Raw genomic sequence first — 24,989 nt, forward strand, 5'->3', positions numbered from 1 at the left:
CACTACCACCACACTACTGACACCTTACACTACCACCACACTACTGACACCTTACACTACCACCCCACACTACCACCACACTACTGACACCTTACACTACCACCACACTACTGACACCTTACACTACCACCCCACACTACCACCACACTACTGACACCTTACACTACCACCACACTACTGACACCTTACACTACCACCCCACACTACCACCACACTACTGACACCTTACACTACCATCACACTACTGACACCTTACACTACCATCCGACACTACTGACACCTTACACTACCATCCGACACTACTGACACCTTACACTACCATCACACTACTGACACCTTACACTACCTCCACACTACTGACACCTTACACTACCACCACACTACTGAAACCTTACACTCCCACCACACTACTGACACCTTACACTACCATCACACTACTGACACCTTACACTACCACCACACTACTGACACCTTACACTACCACCACACACTACAATCACACTACTGACACCTTACACTACCATCCGACACTACCTCCACACTACTGACACCTTACACTACCACCCCACACTACCACCACACTACGGACACCTTACACTACCTCCACACTACTGACACCTTACACTACCACCCCACACTACCACCACACTACTGACACCTTACACTACCACCACACTACTGACACCTTACACTACCACCACACTACTGACACCTTACACTACCACCCCACACTTCCACCACACTACTGACACCTTACACTACCACCCCACTACTGACACCTTACACTACCACCCCACACTACCACCACACTACTGACACCTAACACTACCACCCCACTACTGACACCTTACACTACCACCCCACACTACCACCACACTACTGACACCTTACACTACCACCCCACACTACCACCACACTACTGACACTGTACACTACCACCACACTACTGACACCATACACTACCACCACACTAGTGACACTTTACAGTACCACCCCACACTACCACCACACTACTGACACCTTACACTACCACCACACTACTGACACCTTACACTACCACCCCACACTACCATCACACTACTGACACCTTACACTACCACCCCACACTACCACCACACTACTGACACCTTACACTACCACCACACTACTGACACCTTACACTACCACTCCACACTACCACCACACTAGTGACACCTTACACTACCACCCCACACTACCACCACACTACTGACACCTTACACTACCACCACACTACTGACACCTTACACTACCACCCCACACTACCATCACACTACTGACACCTTACACTACCATCCCACACTACCTCCACACTACTGACACCTTACACTACCACCCCACACTACCACCACACTACTGACACCTTACACTACCACCCCACACTACCACCACACTACTGACACCTTACACTACCACCCCACACTACCACCACACTACTGACACCTTACACTACCACCACACTACTGACACCCCACACTACCACCACACTACTGACACCTTACACTACCACCTCACACTACCACCACACTACTGACACCTTACACTACCACCACACTACTGACACCCCACACTACCACCACACTACTGACACCTTACACTACCTTCACACTACTGACACCTTACACTACCTTCACACTACTGACACCTTACACTACCACCCCACACTATCATCACACTACTGACACCTTACACTACCATCCCACACTACCCCCACACTACTGACACCTTACACTACCACCCCACACTACCACCACACTACTGACACCTTACACTACCACCCCACACTACCACCACACTACTGACACCTTACACTACCACCCCACACTACCACCACACTACTGATACCTTACACTACCAACCCACACTACCACCACACTACTGACACCTTACACTACCACCCCACACTACCACCACACTACTGACAGCTTACACTACCACCCCACACAACCACCACACTACTGACACCTTACACTACCACCACACTACTGACACCTTACACTACCACCCCACACTACCACCACACTACTGACACCTTACACTACCAATACACTACTGACACCTTACACTACCACCACACTACTGAGACCTTACACTACCACCACACTACTGACACCTTACACTACCACCACACTACTGACACCTTACACTACCACCCCACACTACCACCACACTACTGACACCTTACACTACCACCCCACAATACCACCACACTACTGACACCTTATACTACCACCCCACACTACCACCTCACTACTGACACCTTACACTACCACCCCACACTACCATCACACTACTGACACCTTACACTACCATCCCACACTACCTCCACACTACTGACACCTTACACTACCACCCCACACTACCACCACACTACTGACACCTTACACTACCACCCCACACTACCACCACACTACTGACACCTTACACTACCACCCCACACTACCATCACACTACTGACACCTTACACTACCACCCCACACTACCACCACACTACTGACACCTTACACTACCACCCCACACTACCACCACACTACTGACACCCTACACTACCACCACACTACTGACACCTTACACTACCACCCCACACTACCACCACACTACTGACACCCTACACTACCACCACACTACTGACACCTTACACTACCACCCCACACTACCATCACACTACTGACACCTTACACTACCACCCCACACTACCACCACACTACTGACACCTTACACTACCACCCCACACTACCACCACACTACTGACACCCTACACTACCACCACACTACTGACACCTTACACTACCACCCCACACTACCACCACACTACTGACACCTTACACTACCACTCCACACTACCACCACACTACTGACACCTTACACTACCACCCCACACTACCATCACACTACTGACACCTTACACTACCATCCCACACAACCACCACACTACTGACACCTTACACTACCACCCCACACTACCTCCACACTACTGACACCTTACACTACCACCCCACACTACCACCACACTACTGACACCTTACACTACCACCCCACACTACCACCACACTACTGACACCTTACACTACCACCCCACACTACCTCCACACTACTGACACCTTACACTACCACCCCACACTACCACCACACTACTGACACCTTACACTACCACCCCACACTACCACCACACTACTGACACCTTACACTACCACCCCACACTACCACCACACTACTGACACCTTACACTACCACCCCACACTACCTCCACACTAGTGACACCTTACACTACCACCCCACACTACCATCACACTACTGACACCTTACACTGCCATCCCACACTACCACCACACTACTGACACCTTACACTACCACCCCACACTACCACCACACTACTGACACCTTACACTACCACCACACTACTGACACCTTACACTACCACCACACTAATGACACCTTACACTACCACCACACTACTGACACCTTACACTACCACCACACTACTGACACCTTACACTACCACCCCACACTACCATCACACTACTGACACCTTACACTACCATCCGACACTACCATCACACAACTGACACCTTACACTACCATCACACTACTGACACCTTACACTACCACCCCACACTACCACCACACTACTGACACCTTACACTACCACCCCACTCTACCACCACACTACTGACACCTTACACTTCCACCACACTACTGACACCTTACACTACCACCACACTACTGACACCTTACACTACCACCCCACACTACCAGCCCACACTACCACCCCACACTACCACCCCACACTACCACCACACTACTGACACCTTACACTACCACCCCACACTACCACCACACTACTGACACCTTACACTACCACCCCACACTACCACCACACTACTGACACCTTACACTACCACCACACTACTGACACCTTACACTACCACCACACTACTGACACCTTACACTACCACCACACTACTGACACCTTACACTACCACCCCACACTACTGACACCTTACACTACCACCACACTACTGACACCTTACACTACCACCCCACACTACCACTACACTACTGACACCTTACACTACCACCCCACACTACCACCACACTACTGACACCTTACACTACCACCACACTACTGACACCTTACACTACCACCCCACACTACCACCACACTACTGACACCTTACACTACCATCACACTACTGACACCTTACACTACCACCCCACACTACCACCACACTACTGACACCTTACACTACCACCCCACACTACCACCACACTACTGACACCTTACACTACCACCACACTACTGACACCTTACACTACCACCACACTACTGACACCTTACACTACCACCACACTACTGACACCTTACACTACCACCCCACACTACCACCACACTACTGACACCTTACACTACTACCACACTACTGACACCTTACACTACCACCCCACACTACCACCACACTACTGACACCTTACACTACCACCACACTACTGACACCTTACACTACCACCCCACACTACCACCACACTACTGACACCTTACACTACCACCACACTACTGACACCTTACACTAACACCACACTACTGACACCTTACACTACCACCACACTACTGACACCTTACACTACTGACACCTTACACTACCACCACACTACTGACACCTTACACTACCACCACACTACTGACACCTAACACTACCACCACACTACTGACACCTTACACTACCACCCCACACTACCACCACACTACTGACACCTTACACTACCATCCGACACTACTGACACCTTACACTACCACCACACTACTGACACCTTACACTACCACCACACTACTGACACCTTACACTACCACCACACTACTGACACCTTACACTACCACCACACTACTGACACCTTACACTACCACCACACACTACAATCACACTACTGACACCTTACACTACCACCACACTACTGACACCTTACACTACCACCACACTACTGACACCTTACACTACCACCACACACTACAATCACACTACTGACACCTTACACTACCATCCGACACAACTGACACCTTACACTACCACCACACTACTGACACCTTACACTACCACCACACTACTGACACCTTACACTACCACCACACTACTGACACCTTACACTACCACCACACTACTGACACCTTACACTACCACCACACTACTGACACCTTACACTACCACCACACTACTGAAACCTTACACTACCACCACACTACTGACACCTTACACTACCACCACACACTACAATCACACTACTGACACCTTACACTACCACCACACTACTGACACCTTACACTACCACCACACTACTGACACCTTACACTACCACCACACTACTGAAACCTTACACTCCCACCACACTACTGACACCTTACACTACCATCACACTACTGACACCTTACACTACCACCACACTACTGACACCTTACACTACCACCACACTACTGAAACCTTACACTCCCACCACACTACTGACACCTTACACTACCACCACACTACTGACACCTTACACTACCACCACACTACTGACACCTTACACTACCACCACACTACTTACACCTTACACTACCACCACACTACTGACACCTTACACTACCACCACACTACTGAAACCTTACACTACCACCACACTACTGACACCTTACACTACCACCACACTACTGACACCTTACACTACCACCACACTACTGACACCTTACACTACCACCACACACTACAATCACACTACTGACACCTTACACTACCATCCGACACTACCTCCACACTACTGACACCTTACACTACCAGCCCACACTACCACCACACTACTGACACCTTACACTACCACCCCACACTACCACCACACTACTGACACCTTACACTGCCACCACACTACTGACACCTTACACTACCACCCCACACTACCATCACACTACTGACACCTTACACTACCATCCGACACTACCATCACACTACTGACACCTTACACTACCATCACACTACTGACACCTTACACTACCACCCCACACTACCACCACACTACTGACACCTTACACTACCACCCCACTCTACCACCACACTACTGACACCTTACACTACCACCCCACACTACCACCACACTACTGACACCTTACACTACCACCCCACACTACCACCACACTACTGACACCTTACACTACCACCCCACACTACCACCACACTACTGACACCTTACACTTCCACCACACACTACCACCACACTACTGACACCTTACACTACCACCACACTACTGAAACCTTACACTACCACCACACTACTGACACCTTACACTACCACCACACTACTGACACCTTGCACTACCACCACACACTACAATCACACTACTGACACCTTACACTACCACCACACTACTGAAACCTTACACTACCACCACACTACTGACACCTTACACTACCACCCCACACTACCACCACACTACTGACACCTTACACTACCACCACACTACTGAAACCTTACACTACCACCACACTACTGACACCTTACACTACCACCACACTACTGACACCTTACACTACCACCACACACTACAATCACACTACTGACACCTTACACTACCATCCGACACTACCTCCACACTACTGACACCTTACACTACCACCCCACACTACCACCACACTACGGACACCTTACACTACCACCCCACACTACCACCACACTTCTGACACCTTACACTACCACCCCACACTACCTCCACACTACTGACACCTTACACTACCACCCCACACTACCACCACACTACTGACACCTTACACTACCACCACACTACTGACACCATACACTACCACCCCACACTACCACCACACTACTGACACCTTACACTACCACCACACTACTGACACCTTACACTACCACCCCACACTACCACCACACTACTGACACCTTACACTACCACCACACACTACAATCACACTACTGACACCTTACACTACCATCCGACACTACCTCCACACTACTGACACCTTACACTCCCACCACACTACTGACACCTTACACTACCATCCCACACTACCTCCACACTACTGACACCTTACACTACCACCCCACACTACCACCACACTACTGACACCTTACACTACCACCCCACACTACCACCACACTTCTGACACCTTACACTACCACCCCACACTACCACCACACTTCTGACACCTTACACTACCACCCCACACTACCACCACACTACTGACACCTTACATTACCACCACACTACTGACACCTTACACTACCACCCCTCTCTACCATCACACTACTGACACCTTACACTACCACCCCACACTACCACCACACTACTGACACCTTACACTACCACCCCACACTACTGACACCTTACACTACCACCCCACACTTCCACCACACTACTGACACCTTACACTACCACCCCACACTACCGCCACACTACTGACACCTTACACTACCACCCCACACTACCACCACACTACTGACACCTTACACTACCACCCCACACTACCTCCACACTACTGACACCTTACACTACCACCCCACACTACCACCACACTTCTGACACCTTACACTACCACCCCACACTACCACCACACTACTGACACCTTACATTACCACCACACTACTGACACCTTACACTACCACCCCTCACTACCATCACACTACTGACACCTTACACTACCACCCCACACTACCACCACACTACTGACACCTTACACTACCACCCCACACTACTTACACCTTACACTACCACCCCACACTTCCACCACACTACTGACACCTTACACTACCACCCCACACTACCACCACACTACTGACACCTGACACTACCACCCCACACTACCACCACACTACTGACACCTTACACTACCACCCCACACTACCACCACACTACTGACACCTTACACTACCACCCCACACTTCCACCACACTACTGACACCTTACACTACCACCCCACACTACCACCACACTACTGACACCTTACACTACCACCCCACACTACCACCACACTACTGACACCTTACACTACCACCCCACACTTCCACCACACTACTGACACCTTACACTACCACCCCACTACTGACACCTTACACTACCACCCCACACTACCACCACACTACTGACACCTTACACTACCACCCCACACTACCAACACACTACTGACACCTTACACTACCACCCCACACTACCACCACACTACTGACACCTTACACTACCACCCCACACTACCACCACACTACTGACACTGTACACTACCACCACACTACTGACACCGTACACTACCACCACACTAGTGACACCTTACACTACCACCCCACACTACCATCACACTACTGACACCTTACACTACCATCCCACACTACCTCCACACTACTGACACCTTACACTACCACCCCACACTACCACCGCACTACTGACACCTTACACTACCACCCCACACTACCACCACACTACTGACACCTTACACTACCACCCCACACTACCACCACACTACTGACACCTTACACTACCACCCCACACTACCACCACACTACTGACACCTTACACTACCACCCCACACTACCACCACACTACTGACACCTTACACTACCACCACACTACTGACACCCCACACTACCACCACACTACTGACACCTTACACTACCACCTCACACTACCACCACACTACTGACACCTTACACTACCATCCCACACTACCCCCACACTACTGACACCTTACACTACCACCACACACTACCGACACCTTACACTACCACCCCACGCTACCACCACACTACTGACACCTTACACTACCACCCCACACTACCACCACACTACTGATACCTTACACTACCACCCCACACTACCACCACACTAATGACACCTTACACTACCACCCCACACTACCACCACACTACTGACAGCTTACACTACCACCCCACACTATCACCACACTACTGACACCTTACACTACCACCACACTACTGACACCTTACACTACCACCCCACACTACCACCACACTACTGACACCTTACACTGCCACCCCACACTACCACCACACTACTGACACCTTACACTACCACCCCACACTACCACCACACTACTGACACCTTACACTACCACCCCACACTACCACCACACTACTGACACCTTACACTATCACCCCACACTACCACCACACTACTGACACCTTACACTACCACCCCACACTACCACCACACTACTGACACCTTACACTACCACCACACACTACCACCACACTACCGAAACCTTACACTACCACCACACTACTGACACCTTACACTACCACCACACACTACCACCACACTACCGAAACCTTACACTACCACCACACACTACAATCACACTACTGACACCTTACACTACCATCCGACACTACCTCCACACTACTGACACCTTACACTACCACCACACTACTGACACCTTATACTACCACCCCACACTACCACCACACTACTGACACCTTACACTACCACCCCACACTACCACCACACTACTGATACCCAACAATACCACCACACTACTGATACCCAACAATACCACCACACTACTGATATCCAACAATACCACCACACTTCTGATACCCAACAATACCACCACACTACTGATACCCAACAATACCACCACACTACTGATACCCAACACTACCACCACACTACTGATACCCAACACTACCACCACACTACTGATACCCAACACTACCACCACACTACTGATAGCCAACAATACCACCACACTTCTGATACCCAACAATACCACCACACTACTGATACCCAACACTACCACCACACTACTGATACCCAACACTACCACCACACTACTGATACCCAACACTACCACCACACTACTGATAGCCAACAATACCACCACACTTCTGATACCCAACAATACCACCACACTACTGATACCCAACAATACCACCACACTACTGATATCCAACAATACCACCACACTTCTGATACCCAACAATACCACCACACTACTGATAGCCAACAATACCACCACACTACTGATACGCAACACTACCACCACACTACCATGCTAATACCGCACACAACCACCACACCACTAACTCGCACAACCAAAACATTAAGCTTCTAGCGTGAATTTCTCATTAAGCTTCCAGTGTGTCTCATTAAGCTTCCAGTGTGTCTCATTAAGCTTCCAGTTATCTGGTACGGTAACTATTTGTTGTGAATTTGTGCAGTAAATAAAATTTGGTTGTCAATACCTTAAGTGTGTGAAGGTCTGGTGGTGCTCTTCATCCAACGAATTGGTGATGATTCTTCCTGTATGACCCCTGTGCGTTTAGTGATTCTTATGAATGTGAGAAGAACTGGGGTGAAGAATGTACTGTCTTTGTATCTGCCGCCTCAGTCCATTATCTACCACCCTTACAGACTTAGCATAATGTTTTGTAAATATGGTGTCTACCACTTTACTGTTTTCTATCCTCTCATTGTCCTTTTAAATCTTTTCCCTCTCATTTGGCTGCAGAGGGTCTTTCTTTTCAGTATTTTAACCACGTTCACTTCCTCATTTAGGGTGTTTCTAACTCCCAGAGTGTGCTACATGCTATCCAGAAATTCAACTCTCCTCATCCCATCGACCTTCGTATAGAACTGGGTGCCTGGGTACACATGTTCAGGGCAGTGAACAAGCAGACTCGGTCGCCTGGTCAACCGTTCATGACATCCTGCTTTCCCAGGGATATTCCTTTCTCTGACTGTATTTCAATGCTCCCCCAGCAACTCTGCAACCCCTGGCAACATCGTGGTCCGAGTTCGTCTATAACAAATTCTTTTCTGTCAAACCACGTCACATCTTGTGTTGTCTCTTACCTTACTTATAGAGCCCCTTCTTTTCAGTGTGGGGATGTTGCACCGTCTGCCGAGTCTTGCTTTCATAAGGAGTGATTTCCGTGTGTAGATTTGGGACTAGTCCCTCGTAAGATTTTCGAAGTGTATATTATCATGTATCTTTCTCACCTGCGTTTCAAGGAGTACAGTTCAACGGCCTTAAGCCGTTCCCAGTAATTTAGGTGCTTTATGGCACTTATATCTGCAGTGAACGTTCTCTATATTCTCCAGGGCTACAGTTTTGCCTGCCTTGAAAGGGGAAGTTAGTGTACAGCAATATTCCAGCCTAGAGAGGACACACAATTTGAAGAGAATCATCATTGTCTTTGCATCCCTTGTTTTGAATTTTCTCAAAACAAGGGATGCAAAGACAATGATGATTCTCTTCAAATCGTGTGTCCTCTCAAGGCTGGAATATTGCTGTACACTAATCATATAATTTTCCTAGCAGATGTGGTAGATACATTGTTGTGATCCTTGAAAGTGAGATTTTTTAACATTACCATTCCTAGGTCCTTTACATTTGTAGCCTCCTTTGACTTTACTCTCTTTACTGTTACTCTTTGTGCTCTGTTTGTTAGGAAGTTTTAGATCAAGCTACCAAGTTTTCCTATTATTCCTTTATCACTCATTTTGTGTACTATTACGCCATAATTGCACTTGTCGATGGCTTTCACAGACTCTGTGTATATTACATCTACATTTTAATTGTTCTCCAGTGTATCCAAGACTAGTGATCCAGTAGCTGTGAGAGGCAGGCATGACCTACTTGAAACCCATGCTGCCCTGGGTTGTGCGACTGATAGATATCCAAGTGGTTGGCGATCTTGCTTCTTAGATTTTTATGATGTGGGACGTTGGTGCAGTCGGTCTGTAATTCTTTGCTACTGCTCTACTGCCACCCTTTTGGAGTGGGGCTACAGCTGTTATTTTTAGTGACTGGGATGGCCCCTGTGTCCATGCTTCTTCTCCATAGAATAGTGCACGTGAAAGGGGCTTTTGCACATCTTGATGAACATGGAGTTTCACGAGTCTGGGCCTGGGGCAGGGTGCATGGGCATGTCATTTATTTTTTCAAAGTCCTGTGTTGTTAGGATTGTCAGAAATTCTTGAATTAACCAAATTTTGAGTCTCGGTCATAAAAATTCATTTAGAGATGTCGACCCTTAGTCTGATTAACGGCTCACTAAACGATAGAGTCATATTAAGACTTCAGTATCTCACTCATTTCTTTGTTGTCATCTGTATAAGTCCGAGCTTGTTTAAGCAGGAGTCCAATACTGGATGTAGTTTTTGCCCTAGATTTGCCATAAGAATTTTTTTTTTTTTAAATTTCATTTATGGCTTTAAGTTTTTCCTGTTTCCTCGCCTCCTGTATGATTACCTACCTGGAGTATAATTGGAGAGGGTTTCGGGGATCAACTTCCCTGCGGTCCGGTCTGTGACCAGGCCTCGTGGTGGATAAGGGTCTGATCAAACAGGCTGTTACTGCTGGCCGCACGTAAACCAACGTACGAACCAAAGCCCGGCTGATCAGGTACTGACTTTAGGTGCTTATCCAGCTCTGTCTTGAAGACAACCAGGGGTCTATTTGTAATCCCCTATATGTATGCTGGGGGGCAGTTGAGCAGTTTTGGGACCCCTGACACTTATTGTGTTGTCTCTTAGTGTATTCGTGGTACCCCTGCTTTTCACTGGGGGTATGTTGCATCTCCTGCCCAGTTTTTTGCTTTCGTAAAGAGTAATTTTCGTGTGCAAATTTGGTACTAATCCCTCTAGGATTTTTCAAATGTATATTATCATGTATTTTTCTCGTCTGCGTTCCAAGGAATTTATTTTTTTTTTTGTTTATTTACAATTTGAGCACACATACAGAGGTACAAAAAATACAGATAAGAGCAGCATGCCAAAGCCACTTATACTATGCATAGCATTACGGGCTGGCTTAAAATTAACTTAAGATTAACTAAGCAATGATGAAATCAGTGATAAAACATTAATGTAAACAGATAACTATAAAGCACAAGTGAGTATTACAAAGACAGGTCATATGGTTGCATTCAGTCATATGAAGGATTCTGTTAGGTAGTGTATTTAAAAAATAATAAAGTTAGATTCGGTTTTAGGTTTAACATTTATGTGATATAATTGTGAGAAACATTTAAGATATACAATTTATAAGGTTCAGTTATTCAGTATTTATTTGGTTTTGAGTGAGTAAGTGATCTTTGAGAAGAGACTTGAATTTATAAACAGGTAGTGTTTCTTTTATATTTACAGGTAATGAATTCCAGATTTTGAGGGGAGGGTTAATATCAGAGTTAAGTGTTCTATGTATGTAATAGGTGCAGTAATAAGTATGGATGTTTTGTATGGTGAGTAGGTTTAGTGTATTGAATATTGGTGGAGTGTGCTGCCTGTAGTGATTTAGGTGTTTTATCGTAGTTATACGTGACATGAAAGTTTTCTGTATATTCTCCAGGTATGCACTTTCGCCTGCTATGAAAGGGGCCGTTAAGCTTTAGTTCGATATTTTCTATTTCTCTGGCCAGTGCCTCCTTACATAATTTAGATATACTGACCTCTTTCCAGTTTACATCTCTTTTTTTTCTTAGCGGAATGTGCCGAGACCTTACCTCAAGTGCCACAGAGTTAATTTTCAAAATTTTATTTAGCAGGAAGAACACTGGAATTGCTAATGTAAATATGAGCAGCATTTTGAGGATATATAATAATACTTATATTTGAAAACTAAGGAGGGAATGGTAATTAATTATATGGTGGTACACAGGAGCTGCACGAGAACCCTAAGGTATTTGTGGATGGTGCCAGCAGAAGGGACGTGGTACAAGGCGCTCTAGGGGATTGCTGGTTCCTCTCCTCCTGTGCTGCAATTGCCAGGAAGCCCAAACTTATAGAGAAGGTTAGTACCACTGACAAGTGTCACAGGTAAGGAGGGAAGTACCTGCATGATGCCCTGCATGAGGGAGGGAAGTACCTGCACAATGTTCTACATGAGGGAGGGAAATATCTGCATAATGCCTCCACTATGTTCTAAACAAGTGTCAGGAAATATACTTTATATTCACAAGTCTACAAATTGAAATTTCACACTTTGACAGTATGGTGATAAAAATTGTGGCCTATTCCCAGTCTGGGATATATCATGTATTTGTTCCACGTACAGTAGGACCCAACTTGTATGGCAGGTTAGGTTCCACACGTACAGTAGGACCCAACTTGTATGGCAGGTTAGGTTCCACACGTACAGTAGGACCCAACTTGTATGGCAGGTTAGGTTCCACACGTACAGTAGGACCCAACTTGTATGGCAGGTTAGGTTCCACACGTACAGTAGGACCCAACTTGTATGGCAGGTTAGGTTCCAGGCTGTCGCCGGAAAGCAGAATGCCATTTTTTCCACTTGCATTGCATTTATATATACATTTATAACAAGTTTACACTAACTTATATTAAGTTAGTAATAGAACTAGGCATTAAAGAACACAATAAAAAGTAACATACGTACACACTACATTCATTACATACCTTAAAATATTTGTAGTCTGATGTAGGGTGGGAGGTGAGTAGTACTTATTTGTAGGAAGTCAGGTGTAGGTAGCCCTGACTCTCCATCCCAAACATAATATACAATATTTACAGCAGCCCAGAGAGATAAAATACACATACAGTACACTCATTATTTACCTTAACCCTTAAACTGTCCAAACGTAGATCTGCCTTTAGGTGTGTAACGCTCCGACCTTGATTTTCTCCATTTGAAAGCATGTAAAAAAAAGTACATCTATGTTCGGAATGCTACGCGAGCAAACGTAGATCTACATTTGGACAGTTTAAGGGTTAAGGTAAATAATGAGTGTGCTGTATGTGTAGTCTTAATGTAGGATGAGAGGAGAGTAGTATTTATTTGTAGGAAGCCAGTAGGTGTGGTTACATAGTCTGGCTGGCTACACAGCTGCACCTACCTACCTACACGATATTTAATGTGGCCCAGAGCCATATTATTATCATCGACATACCATGTTCACTGAGTTTAATCGTTTCTAATAACTACCTTGAGATACCATCATAAACGAAGGGAGAAGTAATGAATAATTCATGCCGAGAATTGTAAACAAAAGCGTTGTGTTAAGGAGAGTGACTGAGCCAAATGCAGATTTATACACATTTTCTCGGGGTGTTGGACAAGAGAAAACTTAATGTTTTCCCTCCACCTGGCTACCAGACCTCCATATAAAGTGTTTCTTATATAATTTTGAAGAAAATATCATAGATGGATTAATGAAGATGTCTATATGTATTAATGTAAAATAAGACATTTAACCCTTCGACTGTCGCAACCCCCAATCCTAAAGTGTCTCTCTGTCGCAAAATTTTCGAAAAAAAAAAAATGTAGTTTTTCTTATGAAAAAATATGAAGTTCAACGATGAGAAATTTCAATTACGTACTCCGATATGGTAAACATGAGGAAATTAAAACTTCATCAGAGTACAAAACAAATTCCTTCCACAAAATAGAGCGAAACACCAACGTCAAAGACCTGGGAGTGATTATGTCGGAGGATCTCACCTTCAAGGACCATAACATTGTATCAATTGCATCTGCTAGAAAAATGACAGGATGGATAATGAGAACCTTCAAAACTAGGGAGGCCAAGCCCATCATGACACTCTTCAGGTCGCTTGTTCTATCTAGGCTGGAATATTGCTGCACACTAACAGCACCTTTCAAGGCAGGTGAAATTGCTGACCTAGAAAATGTACAGAGAACCTTCATGGCGCACATAACGGAGATAAAACACCTCAATTACTGGGAGCGCGTGAAGTTCCTGAACCTGTACTCCCTGGAATGCAGGCGGGAGAGATACATGATTATATACACCTGGAAAATCCTAGAGGGACTAGTACCGAACTTGCACATGAAAATCACTCACAACGAAAGCAAAAGACTCAGCAGACGATGCAACGTCCCCCCAATGAAAAGCAGGGGTGTCACCAGCACATTAAGAGACAATACAGTAAGTGTCAGGGGCCCGAGACTGTTCAACTGCCTCCCAGCATACATAAGGGGGATTACCAATAGACCCCTGGCTGTCTTCAAGCAGGCACTGGACAAGCACCTAAAGTCGGTACCTGACCAGCCGGGCTGTGGCTTGTACATTGGATTGTGTGCAGCCAGCAGTAACAGCCTGGTTGATCAGGCTCTGATCCACCAGGAGGCCTGGTCACAGACCGGGCCACAGGGGCGTTGACCCCCGGAACTCTCTCTAGGTAAACTCCAGGTAATAGAGAATCTTTTCCCAATGTTAATGACACCAAAAGTATGAAATTTGATGGAAAACTTACGGAACTACACTTTCGCAAAGTTAGCAATCTCAGCGATGTTTACGTATTGGTGATTTCACCCACTTTGAGCCCAAATATTCGGCCAATTTCATTGTTCCAGTCGACCAAACTCATAGCTATTTCTTTAGAACTCCATTTGCTCTATCGACTGAGTACAAGAAACCGCCGTTTACTGATTTCAACTATCCAATAAAGTGGTCAGAAATAGGCAATTTGTCCAATTTCACACAAATTAAAAAAGATGCCAATTTCAAAATAGGGTCCAGAATGAACAATGCAAAAACTGAAGATTGAGACAGTAATGCAACATATGGGAATCTTTATTGAGGAAACGTTTCGCCACACAGTGGCTTCATCAGTCCAGTATAAAGTAGAAAGGTGTAAGGAGAGGAGGAGTTTGAGGTAAACAGTCCCTCAGCTTGGACTGATGAAGCCACTGTGTGGCGAAATGTTTCCTCAATAAAGATCCCCTTATGTTGCATTAGTGTCTCAATCTTCAACTTGTTGGTTTTCAAAACCATTCATCACAATGCAAAAATTCCTGGCACTAAAATAACATTTTCTCTGTTCATCAGTCATGTCTCAGGACTCCTCTTATATTACTCTTGCTTTCTATTTTGAATTTTTATTCACACAAAAAATAGAAGATTTACTGTTATGCAGACTATGCATTATTGTAATAATTGTATAAATAATGTCAACCCATTCATGACTGCATATTAGAGTGACTATTGGACACTTATTAGATAATGACGTCATTTGTTTACTCTTGAACATCAGCAAAAATTGTACATTTCCGCTACTCTGAGCTCAATTGCAAGGTCCTTTTCATCATGAAACCAATCAAAATATCTCTATTTCTAAATAACAAAAAGGCACAATACCGTGACTGGAACGATACACAAATAACCCGCACATAAAAGAGAGAAGCTTACGACGACGTTTCGGTCCGACTTGGACCATTGACAAAGTCACACTAGTGTGACTTTGTCAATGGTCCAAGTCGGACCGAAACGTCGTCGTAAGCTTCTCTCTTTTATGTGCGGGTTATTTGTGTATCTCTATTTCTGTAATATGTCTTCCATTCCATCAAATGAGACCAAGAAAACGAGACTACAACCATAAATACTATACGAAAATACGCCTCAAAGTCAGGGTTTTAATACAAAAACATGGTTGGAGATTTTTTTCTCATGCACTGCATGCTGCAGGATTTTTTTTATATGACGTACACTGACCACACAGACCCATTCTCTCACATGTGAGCCTACCAGCTTTCTCCCGCTTGATTTGAAGCTGCTAGAATTTTGGAGTATAAATACTGGCGCATAAGATGCATAAATACGACCGAAACAGTCAAAGGGTTAATGTGCCCAAGAGTGATTATTATTACCTACTATTAGTATTACTATGGAGTTAAGACTAGAGGGACACTTAGTGATTTTAATGTGTATCTGCATGCCAGCACAGTGTATAAGTACGTATACATGTATTTAGGTACAGGTACACATAAGTATTATTATCAGAGTACATGTACATATAAACTATCCAATAACTTTAAAGTGCTTGAAATTTTGGAAAGTTTCCAGACATAATGGAGAGATGTGCTCACGGAGAATGTAAACAAACCAGGTGGGGCGCACTGTATTAGAGATGGGTTGCTGTATAGCAAGTTTTGGTCATAAGAACATAAGAACATAAGAATGTAGGAACACTGCAGAAGGCCTACTGGCCCATGCGAGACAGGTCCTTATCAAAACGACCTCTACCTAAAGCTACCCAAGAAATAACTCCCGTACCCAATGACACCAATCAAACCCAGCCCCTCCCACTCATATATTTGTCCAGTCTCTTCTTAAAGCTACCCAAGGTCCTAGCCTCTATCACCCCACTGGGAAAACTGTTCCACGCATCTACAACTCAGTTAGAAAATCAGTACTTACCTATGTCCTTTCTAAATGTAAATTTATCCAACTTAAATCCATTATTTCTGGTTCTTACCTGGTTCGACACCCTCAGTACTTTATTAATATCTCCCTTGTTTACGCCCGTCATCCACTTATACACTTCAATGATATCTCCCCTCATTCTACGCCTCTCCAGAGAGTGGAGATTTAAGGCTTTAAGTCTATCTTCATACGGGAGGTTCCTTACACAGTAAATCATTTTAGTCATTCTTCTCTGTATGTTCTCTAATGAGTCTATGTCCATCCTGTAGTAAGGGGACCAAAACTGAGCAGCATAATCTAAATGAGGCCTCACTAGTGATGTATAGAGCTGTAAAATAACTTTTGGACTTCTGTTACTTATACATCTTGAGATAAATCCAAGTAATCTGTTGGCCTTGTTGCGCACACTAAGGCACTGCTGTCTTGGCTTTAGATTTCTGCTCACCATGACTCCCAAGTCCTTTTCACATTCTGTTTGATCAAGCTTTACTTCACCTAGATTATAGCTTTGAGGGTTACTTTCATTACCAAGGGCTAGTACCTTACACTTATCGACATTGAACTTCATCTGCCATTTTTCAGACCAGGACATTAATTTGTCCAAATCCTCCTGGAGTTCATTGCTATCCTCCTCAGAGTGAATTATACGGCCTATCTGTGTATCATCAGCAAACTTACTCATGTCACTCGTAATCCCTTCATCAAGGTCATTAATGTAAATTATGAACAAGAGAGGGCCTAAAACTGATCCTTGTGGAATACCACTAGTGACTAATCCCCATTCAGATTTCACTCCATTAATGGTAACTCTCTCCTTTCTGTTGGTAAGCCATGCCTCTATCCATGCTAGAACTTTACCTCCTATACCATGAGCTGCCACTTTTTTCAAGAGTCTCCTGTGAGGTACTCTATCGAAGGCTTTACTAAAATCCAAATAAACAATATCATATTCTTTATCACTGTCAACTGCCTCAAATGTTCTATTGAAGAACGTCAGCAAGTTTGTCAGGCAGGAACGACCTCTCGTGAATCCATGCTGAGATTCATTTATCAAGTTATGCTCTTCAAGGTGACTTCTAATAATATTTTTATTATCACACTGGCCGATTCCCACCAAGGCAAGGTGGCCCGAAAAAGAAAAACTTTCACCATCATTCACTCCATCACTGTCTTGCCAGAAGGGTGCTTTACACTACAGTTTTTAAACTGCAACATTAACACCCCTCCTTCAGAGTGCAGGCACTGTACTTCCCATCTCCAGGACTCAAGTCCGGCCTGCCGGTTTCCCTGAACCCCTTCATAAATGTTACTTTGCTCACACTCCAACAGCACGTCAAGTATTAAAAACCATTTGTCTCCATTCACTCCTATCAAACACGCTCACGCATGCCTGCTGGAAGTCCAAGCCCCTCGCACACAAAACCTCCTTTACCCCCTCCCTCCAACCTTTCCTAGGCCGACCCCTACCCCGCCTTCCTTCCACTACAGACTGATACACTCTTGAAGTCATTCTGTTTCGCTCCATTCTCTCTACATGTCCGAACCACCTCAACAACCCTTCCTCAGCCCTCTGGACAACAGTTTTGGTAATCCCGCACCTCCTCCTAACTTCCAAACTACGAATTCTCTGCATTATATTCACACCACACATTGCTCTCAGACATGACATCTCCACTGCCTCCAGCCTTCTCCTCGCTGCAACATTCATCACCCATGCTTCACACCCATATAAGAGCGTTGGTAAAACTATACTCTCATACATTCCCCTCTTTGCCTCCAAGGACAAAGTTCTTTGTCTCCACAGACTCCTAAGTGCACCACTCACCCTTTTCCCCTCATCAATTCTATGATTCACCTCATCTTTCATAGACCCATCCGCTGACACGTCCACTCCCAAATATCTGAATACATTCACCTCCTCCATACTCTCTCCCTCCAATCTGATATCCAATCTTTCATCACCTAATCTTTTTGTTATCCTCATAACCTTACTCTTTCCTGTATTCACTTTTAATTTTCTTCTTTTGCACACCCTACCAAATTCATCCACCAATCTCTGCAACTTCTCTTCAGAATCTCCCAAGAGCACAGTGTCATCAGCAAAGAGCAACTGTGACAACTCCCACTTTATGTGTGATTCTTTATCTTTTAACTCCACGCCTCTTGTCAAGACCCTCGCATTTACTTCTCTTACAACCCCATCTATAAATATATTAAACAACCACGGTGACATCACACATCCTTGTCTAAGGCCTACTTTTACTGGGAAATAATTTCCCTCTTTCCTATGTACTCTAACTTGAGCCTCACTATCCTCGTAAAAACTCTTCACTGCTTTCAGTAACCTACCTCCTACACCATACACCTGCAACATCTGCCACATTGCCCCCCTATCCACCCTGTCATACGCCTTTTCCAAATCCATAAATGCCACAAAGACCTCTTTAGCCTTATCTAAATACTGTTCACTTATATGTTTCACTGTAAACACCTGGTCCACACACCCCCTACCTTTCCTAAAGCCTCCTTGTTCATCTGCTATCCTATTCTCCGTCTTACTTTTAATTCTTTCAATAATAACTCTACCATACACTTTACCAGGTATACTCAACAGACTTATCCCCCTATAATTTTTGCACTCTCTTTTGTCCCCTTTGCCTTTATACAAAGGAACTATGCATGCTCTCTGCCAATCCCTAGGTACCTTACCCTCTTCCATACATTTATTAAATAATTGCACCAACCACTCCAAAACTATATCCCCACCTGCTTTTAACATTTCTATCTTTATCCCATCAATCCCGGCTGCCTTACCCCCTTTCATTTTACCTACTGCCTCACGAACTTCCCCCACACTCACAACTGGCTCTTCCTCACTCCTACAAGATGTTATTCCTCCTTGCCCTATACACGAAATCACAGCTTCCCTATCTTCATCAACATTTAACAATTCCTCAAAATATTCCCTCCATCTTCCCAATACCTCTAACTCTCCATTTAATAACTCTCCTCTCCTATTTTTAACTGACAAATCCATTTGTTCTCTAGGCTTCCTTAACTTGTTAATCTCACTCCAAAACTTTTTCTTATTTTCAACAAAATTTGTTGATAACATCTCACCCACTCTCTCATTTGCTCTCTTTTTACATTGCTTCACCACTCTCTTAACCTCTCTCTTTTTCTCCATATACTCTTCCCTCCTTGCATCACTTCTACTTTGTAAAAACTTCTCATATGCTAACTTTTTCTCCCTTACTACTCTCTTTACATCATCATTCCACCAATCGCTCCTCTTCCCTCCCGCACCCACTTTCCTGTAACCACAAACTTCTGCTGAACACTCTAACACTACATTTTTAAACCTACCCCATACCTCTTCGACCCCATTGCCTATGCTCTCATTAGCCCATCTATCCTCCAATAGCTGTTTATATCTTTCCCTAACTGCCTCCTCTTTTAGTTTATAAACCTTCACCTCTCTCTTCCCTGATGCTTCTATTCTCCTTGTATCCCATCTACCTTTTACTCTCAGTGTAGCTACAACTAGAAAGTGATCTGATATATCTGTGGCCCCTCTATAAACATGTACATCCTGAAGTCTACTCAACAGTCTTTTATCTACCAATACATAATCCAACAAACTACTGTCATTTCGCCCTACATCATATCTTGTATACTTATTTATCCTCTTTTTCTTAAAATATGTATTACCTATAACTAAACCCCTTTCTATACAAAGTTCAATCAAAGGGCTCCCATTATCATTTACACCTGGCACCCCAAACTTACCTACCACACCCTCTCTAAAAGTTTCTCCTACTTTAGCATTCAGGTCCCCTACCACAATTACTCTCTCACTTGGTTCAAAGGCTCCTATACATTCACTTAACATCTCCCAAAATCTCTCTCTCTCCTCTGCATTCCTCTCTTCTCCAGGTGCATACACGCTTATTATGACCCACTTCTCGCATCCAACCTTTACTTTAATCCACATAATTCTTGAATTTACACATTCATATTCTCTTTTCTCCTTCCATAACTGATCATTCAACATTACTGCTACCCCTTCCTTTGCTCTAACTCTCTCAGATACTCCAGATTTAATCCCATTTATTTCCCCCCACCGAAACTCCCCTACCCCCTTCAGCTTTGTTTCGCTTAGGGCCAGGACATCCAACTTCTTTTCATTCATAACATCAGCAATCATCTGTTTCTTGTCATCTGCACTACATCCACGCACATTCAAGCATCCCAGTTTTATAAAGTTTTTCTTCTTCTCTTTTTTAGTAAATGTCTACAGGAGAAGGGGTTACTAGCCCATTGCTCCCGGCATTTTAGTCGCCTCATACGACACGCATGGCTTACGGAGGAAAGATTCTTTTCCACTTCCCCATGGACAATAGAAGAAATAAAGAAGAACAAGAGCTATTTAGAAAAAGGAGAAAAACCTAGATGTATGTATATATATATGCATGTGCGTGTCTGTGAAGTGTGACCAAAGTGTAAGTAGGAGTAGCAAGATATCCCTGTTATCTAGCGTGTTTATGAGACAGAAAAAGACACCAGCAATCCTACCATCATGCAAAACAGTTACAGGTTTCTGTTTCACAGTCATCTGGCAGGACGGTAGTACTTCCCTGGGTGGTTGCTGTCTACCAACCTACTACCTACTGAATACACAAATTTTCACTTGTCCTATATGGCAAGATGAGCGTTGCTATTTAAGCCAAGATGGCAAGGTCTGCCTATTCGGCACGACATATATATATATATATATATATATATATATATATATATATATATATATATATATATATATATATATATATATATGAGACGGGAGCGGGGAAGGGAGTAGTAGAACGAGTGGAGGAAGTAGTAATAGTAATAGTAGTGGTAGTAGTAGTAGTTGTGGTGGTAATAGTAGTTATTGTTGGGGTAGTAGTAATAGTAGTAGTAGTAGTAGTAGCACTAGTAGTACTGAAAAAAAGAGGTAAGGAGAGGAGGAGAGAAAGGTTAGGTTAAGTCATGGATGTTCTCAAGGTGTCAAATAATCAACACTCATGACTTAGCCTGACATTTTTCTCCTCTTCCTGCCATTTAGCCTTTCGTATATTTCCATTACCTTTCCTGTCTTCTGCCTAAGTGGGTTCTGTCCTGTAGAAGTTTTATCCTGCAGATTTGTCCTACCCCGGGGGTTCTTCTGCTTGTTCTTCATTTTGTGCAACTGGAAACTAAAGAAACCATAATCAGCCTTTGTTGAAACCGTTTAAATCTTAAATAGCTTATGGTAGTGACACACTGTTGGCGATCTCACCATATAACTCAGAGTAGTGTACAAGCACACTGAGCTTGTATTAAATTATGATGAATATAAAAATTGAACATTTCTCTGTCCTCACAGCTACGACTCTCGCAAGCACAGTCTTCTGGATGCAAGGAACTGGGCTGACGGAAAGACCTTAAGCGGCCGAGGACATTTCGACCTGCAGTCCTCGCCGGCTTCTCTAATTCTGGACAATGTTCGGGCCACTGACGAAGGCCTCTATCGATGCCGCGTCGACTTCAAGAAGAGCCCCACGAGGAACGCTAGAACCCACCTCACAGTCATCAGTAAGTTTCTACGTTATTCGACGTACTCTTGAAATTATTTATCAAGATATTTGTGCATTTCATGAATATAATTGTAACCCCACTCCATCATTACCCCACAAACTAACCGTAAGCCCGTGGTAACTATAGTGATCTCAGAAACTAACTGTAAGCCCGTGGTAACTATAGTGATCTCAGAAACTAACTGTAAGCCCGTGGTAACTATAGTGATCTCACAAACTCCACTATATTATTTTCCAGATCCGTTTGCATTGTTGTTAGATAAACTTGTTTGTTCTTTTGTTATATGGGTTTGTTCTTTTGTTATATGGGTTTGTTCTTTTGTTATATGGGTTTGTTCTTTTGTTATATGGGTTTGTTCTTTTGTTATATGGGTTTGTTCTTTTGTTATATGGGTTTGTTCTTTTGTTATATGGGTTTGTTCTTTTGTTATATGGGTTTGTTCTTTTGTTATATGGGTTTGTTCTTTTGTTATATGGGTTTGTTCTTTTGTTATATGGGTTTGTTCTTTTGTTATATGGGTTTGTTCTTTTGTTATATGGGTTTGTTCTTTTGTTATATGGGTTTGTTCTTTTGTTATATGGGTTTGTTCTTTTGTTATATGGGTTTGTTCTTTTGTTATATGGGTTTGTATCTTTTGTTAACTTGAATATTCGATTAAATATCAGGTTTTGTCTTCGTAAAATTAAATGATATGATATAATACATTAAATAATAATGTAGTGATGACAACACAAGAATAGATTTGCTCCTTAAGTGACAACTAGGAAATTAGCCTCCAGTTATATACTTATCTTACGACTAACTGAGTGTTTTTCTCCATTTGGCAGTTCCTCCACTCGATCCTCTCATTCTAGAGAAACAGGGAGGATCTCAGGTGTGGACTATGGTGGGTCCTTACAACGAGGGAGAGTCTATGTCACTCACTTGTGAAGTCAGTGGAGGCGAGTGTCAATTTGTTTTCCAATCTATCTCTTTTTCTCTCTCTCTCTTTATTTATTAAAGGTTTTTCACAGAGTTGGGTTATGAGCTCCTACCTTTATTTACAAGCTATGAGCTGTTGCCTACCTCAACCTGTTTGAAAACCTTTCTTATTATAATGAAACAGACAGATAGGGAACAGGATGAAGTTATAGCCATCTAAGGGCCAGTGATTTCATTTGGTTAACTGATGTCATTTCATC

At 44.1% G+C, this 24,989-nt stretch overlaps 1 long non-coding RNA gene across 1 annotated transcript in view; it reads left to right on the forward strand.

The window, feature by feature from the left end:
* The window catches only part of LOC128693528 (uncharacterized), a 66,489-nt gene extending 41,739 nt beyond the window's left edge, over positions 1–24,750 (forward strand). The window contains exons 3-5 of the long non-coding RNA XR_011391275.1: positions 13,668–13,799; positions 23,597–23,805; positions 24,636–24,750. This is a non-coding gene — a long non-coding RNA (uncharacterized lncRNA). The remainder of the gene's footprint in view (positions 1–13,667; positions 13,800–23,596; positions 23,806–24,635) is intronic.
* The last annotated feature ends 239 nt before the right edge of the window (positions 24,751–24,989 follow it).

The sequence above is a fragment of the Cherax quadricarinatus genome, unplaced genomic scaffold, assembly GCF_038502225.1.
Source record: "Cherax quadricarinatus isolate ZL_2023a unplaced genomic scaffold, ASM3850222v1 Contig970, whole genome shotgun sequence".
Classification (NCBI taxonomy): Eukaryota; Metazoa; Arthropoda; class Malacostraca; order Decapoda; family Parastacidae; genus Cherax; species Cherax quadricarinatus.